Source organism: Triticum dicoccoides, chromosome 3B, assembly GCF_002162155.2.
Source record: "Triticum dicoccoides isolate Atlit2015 ecotype Zavitan chromosome 3B, WEW_v2.0, whole genome shotgun sequence".
Lineage (NCBI taxonomy): Eukaryota > Viridiplantae > Streptophyta > Magnoliopsida > Poales > Poaceae > Triticum > Triticum dicoccoides.
In genome coordinates, this window is record NC_041385.1 from 80,962,019 (window position 1) to 80,968,018 (window position 6,000).

The following is a 6,000-nucleotide window of genomic DNA, read 5'->3' on the forward strand; positions in this document are numbered from 1 at the left end:
CATGGGTTGAGGGAATGACAATTTTGTGCGGGGGAGAGAGGGATTGGTAATTTTGTGCGAGAGAGAGAGAGTGTGGGGGGGAGGAGTCAGCCAGCCATCGTCACATCACCCTGCTTCCAAATGGCCCCGCATTCTCTAGCATGGTGTGGTCGCCATCTTCGATCTGCTCGATGCCCTCTTTGAAGATTGAGGTGTTGTGCATGTTGGGGTGCAAAGAAGCACAAGCGAGAGTGGTCGCCGTATAACCTTGGATGGGGATGAATTGTGTGCTCGGGGGAGGGTGTGTGTGTGTTGTGCTGTGTGTGTCTGTGTGTGTGTGTGTGTGTGTGTTTGTGTGTGTTTGTGTGTGTCTGTGAGATATTGAGAGAAAACAAACCTAAGGAGAGAAATGGGTATTCACAAAGAGATTGTGCGGGCCTTTTGGTGGGCAGGGGCCGGGTGCGGGTGTCAAAATGTGCGCGTTGATGCATGTGTTGCATGTGATTGTGCGAGGGACGGATGAATCAAGAGAGATGGTTGTTGTGTTACGGATTCTCCTCTCTCTCTCCCTCTCTCTGTCACACACACACACACAAGTAAACTAGAAGACCGTTCTCTCATGTATACACAACGTATCGGCATCTGTCTATGTCTCACTCATGCATGATCATTTGCACATTCACACCTCTCTATGTCTGTATCACACGCACACCGTCTCCACATTGCCCTTCTGCCACAACACACATATGGACACATACACACATTCTCTCTCAGTCACACACACAAAATCAGTATTAAAAAAAACTAGGGTGCACCTAAAACGTCCAAATCCAAATAAACACGAACTGGAGCTAAATTCAAATATATGGAAATATTGCAGCGTCAAGAACTTTCCCAGGAAAAAAAAGTTGAGTAATATTCGAGGATTGTTTTCACACACAAAAAAGGTTCGGCGGATGTCCTTCGAGCGCGACACGGTGACGCACCGTTCGATCGACCGCGCGGCCGCGGTTCACGAGCTTGCACAAGATTCTGTATCGTGGTTGTGGTACTAACTAATAAAAGTGATGCCTAAGTCTAATGTTTACATGTACTAGTACGGTTTTCTTTTAAGTTTGACCAACCTTATATAAAACTAAAGTAAGCTCCCACACGCGCACTAAGTCTAATGCTGCCACACGTGCACTAATAAAAGTGATGCCTAAGTCTAATGTTTACGTGTACTAGTACGGTTTTCTTTTAAGCCACCCGCCTGCTCCGGCCAACAATTTCTCACCCATCACCGCCGTGTCGCCGCCATCCCTGTGCCATGAAGCCGAAGGCTCGCCCGCTCACGTAGTCTTCAGTCCCTCCTCGCGATGCCGCCGCGCTGCCAAGCATGCGAGCAGCTGGTGGAGCCGCATCTATGCACGCAGTGTACGAACAGGAGGACGAGCGCATGCTCCAGCACACTGGCGAGGAGGAACTAGCGTGTCATTGTCGTCTCCGCCAGCGCGGAGGAGGCGTGCATGGTGGCTGTCGCGGTGGAAGCCGATCGCGCACGCGTCGAGCCCGCAAACCGGGTGCGGACGCAGAATCTACCTTTGAGACCTTGAATGCCACGTGGATCCTGCAATCTGAAGGAGCAATTTGGGTCAGTCGACTCTTGTGAGCCGTTTGATGCAACATGGATGGCTAGAAGGGCTTCTTCCACCTCTTCTGCCGTCTTCTTCCTTCTCTCCGTTGAACTTCTTTCACAAATCGACCGACCCAAATTATACTACTAGTATGAACGTATTAAGTACAGTAGGAACACGAAGATATGAGCAGTAGTACCAACTGCAAGAAGAACAGTAGTAAGACATAGTACTAGTACTACTGTACGTACTAAAGAGTTCAAATAACGAGAAAGAACATAAACATGGTTCTGCTGGGGCCTCGGCACAACACACCCTTGAAAATAAACTAAGCAACTAGTCTGCTTGACACTGCAGTAGAACCAGCATGAGAGACGGCACTGCCACCTACTCGGAGTCCGAGTCCACGTCCTCGACTTCGTCCTCGTCCCTCTTCCTCTTCCTCTTCGCTGATGCTTCTTTGCTTGAACCGGACACTGGGCTCTGCTTCTTCATCCAACCCTTGTAGATATTTAAACAAAGGTAGGCATCCATTACTGCGTACAGGATGTGATCTTCATCTAATGTCTTCGACTCCCATGCATGATCAAACTCGTGATGAGGTTTCTTTAGTTTAGTGTATGAAGGATAAATCATGGCTGCTGCCAGGGTCAACATTGAAGGTTGAGAGGAGGACACCAGGCTTGGCTTCTGGAGATCGAAGGGTTGGCCTACAGCAAGACCTATCCGACGCAGGACATCCCTGTCGTTCTTAAAGTCTACAGTAACGAATTTCACTCTTTTGTCCTTGAGGAAGTTCTTAAAATCCTGGCATTCAACGTCGGCATGGCATATGTGGTAGACCAAGCAAACATTATGTACGCAAACCTGGATCACGGCGGGCTTCTTCCTCTCTTCGTCCTTTAGATCATTCTCTCGTCCTAGGACTGTGGTGTACTCAACATCTAGCCCAGCGACCCACTCAGCCGTTGAACTGTTGAACATGCATAGGAAGCGAGCAAGCCATGCTTTCACCGTTGCGGATCCACATGTGTAGATGACGATGAACTGATCGCCGGTGATGGCCCTAACCTGGTACTCAGCAACGACCATGGAGATTTGGGAGGCCATGGATTTTGGAAGAGGGTTAGGAGAAGTTGAACTGTTGTACCCCGCAAAAAAACTAGGAGCGAACCAATGTGGAAGACGGGACGACTGGGAGCGAACTGTTGTAAGGTAGAAGACGAGGACGAGTAGGGCGTGCGAACAGCGTGGGGTTGCTAGCTTGCCCAGTGGATAAACGGCTGCAAGCCCCCAAAGAGTTCTCGAGAACTATGCGGGACCCACTAGATGTCATGTCTACTATAGACCCATATTGTAGGCCTGACGGTATAGCTTCTGCCTGTTCGCACGCCATGCCAGTGCATGGATGTAACTTCACTAATTACGTCAACCGTCGCGCCTCCCATGACCTTCGCCTCCCTTGCGCGGTCGCGCCCTTTGAGACTTCGACCGGCTATAACTGAGCAATTTTTTTTTCCTACTCCGCATGCATGATACTCCCTCTGGTCCTTTTTACTCCCGTCAACCGTTTGCAAAGTGTTTGACCAAATTTATACTAAAAATATCAATATCTACAATACTGATTATAATGAGTATAAGAACTACATTTTATAAAGAGTGTAAAAATATTGATTTGACATTGTGAATGTTGATACATTTTTCTATAAGTCTGGTGAAAGTAGAGGTACATTGACTTCAGACAACACTTAAATGCACAATGCAGACTAGTTCCTCTGTCCAGGTGCGTGCCATGTCCTATCTTGTCATCACAACAAGGTTAGCTATTAGAGTACCACTACCTCCCTTCTAGTTTAAAGGGCTCGATTCAAAAATTGCACCTACTATTAGAAAGATAGTAGAGGCGGTGGAATAGTTTTTGAATTCTCCAAAAGTACTCAACTAATGCTGTCGTTCTTCACAAAAAAATGTGTTTACCAATGCATGCATGAACACTAGTTACTCTAACCCCCCTCTCTTCTTTAATTCTTTCCCACATCAGCATGTTTGCTATTCCCTGTGCATGATACTAGCTAAGATACCACCATTATGGCCAACCTTAATCATCTCATGCAATAATTTAGTGCACCTTGAAATATGAACATGTGTGGGGCGTGTATGTTTTTAATGACTTGAGACTATACCTAGCCCGGCATGCAAGATGACTTATTATGCACCGTTCCCCATACCTGCAGGAAGCCCGTTCGTCTCCAAATCTTTTCCTCTCCATGTGTGGAAACAATATGCCTGCCAAACTCTCCTTCTCCCTCTGGCGGTCCCACCACTCCACCCCATGTGAAAAAATTTGCATGCATGACTCTCCTCCCCCCACGCTCGTCAAATCCGTTGTGACCAGCAATATTTCCACCCCTTCCCTCCCCCGTAATTTACTCCAACAAATATGCCCACGTAGTTGTTACTTAACTACAGGTGCATTGGGGAACTGACATATGGGCCCAACAAGGGTCTGGCCCACATGTCAGTGATGCAACTGGACCTGCAGTTAAGTCAGTGCAGCTCAGTCCATATCTTACGTAGGTGTGCCATTGCTCGCTATAAATACTGCGCCTCCCATGACATCGCTATCTCCTCCCCCTCATGTTCACGTTCATCGCTATCTCCTCCCCCTCCCTCTCACGTCGACCACCATGGCATCGCCCCTCCCAAGCCCTAGGAGCCCCTCGCTGCACCGCACGAACGGTCACGCGTCGCCGTTCCGTTCCTCGCTGCCACTAGTCGAGGAGGACGCGTCGGTGTTCTGCTCCTCGCCGCTACGCGATGCGTCGCTGTTCCGTTCCTCGCCACCACTAGTCGAGGAGGACGCGTCGGTGTTCCGCTCCTCGCCGCGACGCAATGCGTCGCCGTTCCATTCCTCGCCGCCACTAGTCGAGGAGGACGCGTCGGCGTTCTGCTCCTCGCCGTGACGCGTCGAGGTGGACGCATCGGTGTTCCCAATCTCGCCAGCACGCACGTCAGGGGACGCGTCGTCTTCCCGCTACGAGGAGAACACCGCGCCACCCGCCGAGCCCCCCCACCCCCAGCCTTGAGGAGCTTTGGAAAGAAATGGATGTCGCCTTGTGGGACGCTTTGCCTCCAGCAGAGCGCGCCAAAATAGAGGCGAAGAAAAAGGCCGAGGAAGAGAAGCGCATCGTGGAACAAGCTGCCTGGGAGGCCTATGTCGCGTCCGAGAGAGTCAGGCAATTGGCTCTTTGGCAGAAGGCTCGTGCGAGGGCCGTGAGGGTGGCGGAGGACGCCCGTGCCGACACCCTGAGTGCAGTCGGGCCCAAGCTCCTCATCTACCCTTGGCAGTACGTGGACCGGGTGCACGCTTCCAGCAAGGAGGAGTTCCTGTTGGCGCCGAATCACCACACCGGTGAGATCGTGCTCGCCTGCCGGCAAGCCGCCAATCAGCACCTCGCAAGTTGCGAGGCTGAGGAAGAGGCGTTGTGTCGGTGCGCTCGGAAACGGCCGCGCACCAGGACACTCATGGCACGCCGCAAGCGCCTCCTGTGAGTGTTGTGGCTTTTAGGAGGAGTATAATTTTTGTTTCATAAGGCGATCTCATTAGTTTTGGGACGCAAATGATACATCGCGAACATTCAGGAATTTTTAGCGTCCTTAATTAAGTATGTAAAAGGGAAAGTTTGGAAACCTTGTGTATTCATACGCATTTTGCAAGTACGTGCATATAGCACAAACTTTACTATATACTATCGCACTACACGTCTCTCTCGATATATGCTTGCAGACTGTGCTACTCCCTCCGTCCAGGTCAATAAGTCATCTTTGGTTGTGCACCGTGACCAAGAAGGAGGGAAGACTTATACACCTAGATGGAGGGAGTACTACTATTACTTATGTACATGCAAATGCACGTTTTAACATTACGATGCGGTTTTTGTAAAAGTAGAAAAACAACACTAGTCAAGCTTGTGAAACGATTCAATGCAAAACAAATGCAAAAATGCTCATTTGATTGTTTACTTTTAGCTTCCTACTCTATGGTTATTTCTCTGTCGTACTTTGTACGGAGTATCTCACTGTGGTTGGAAAGGCATGCAAATTCCCAAACCGCTTCATACACCCTGTATCAATTTTTTTGCCTAACAAGTTGTGTCGTGCAATTGGAATTCCAACTTGAGTACTACTACTAGTAGGAGTACCAGGGGCCAGTTCTTTTGGGCTTCTAGATTAGTAATCCCATAACTACTACCTCCGTCCTGGTTTATTGGTCCCCATTGTAATCTGTGTCAAATTTTGATCATAAATTTAACTAATGAAATGTTAGTGCATGTCACATGCACTACTCCCTCTGTCTAGGTGAGTAAGTCATCTTAGGCTGTGCACCGTGACCAAGGAGGGGAAA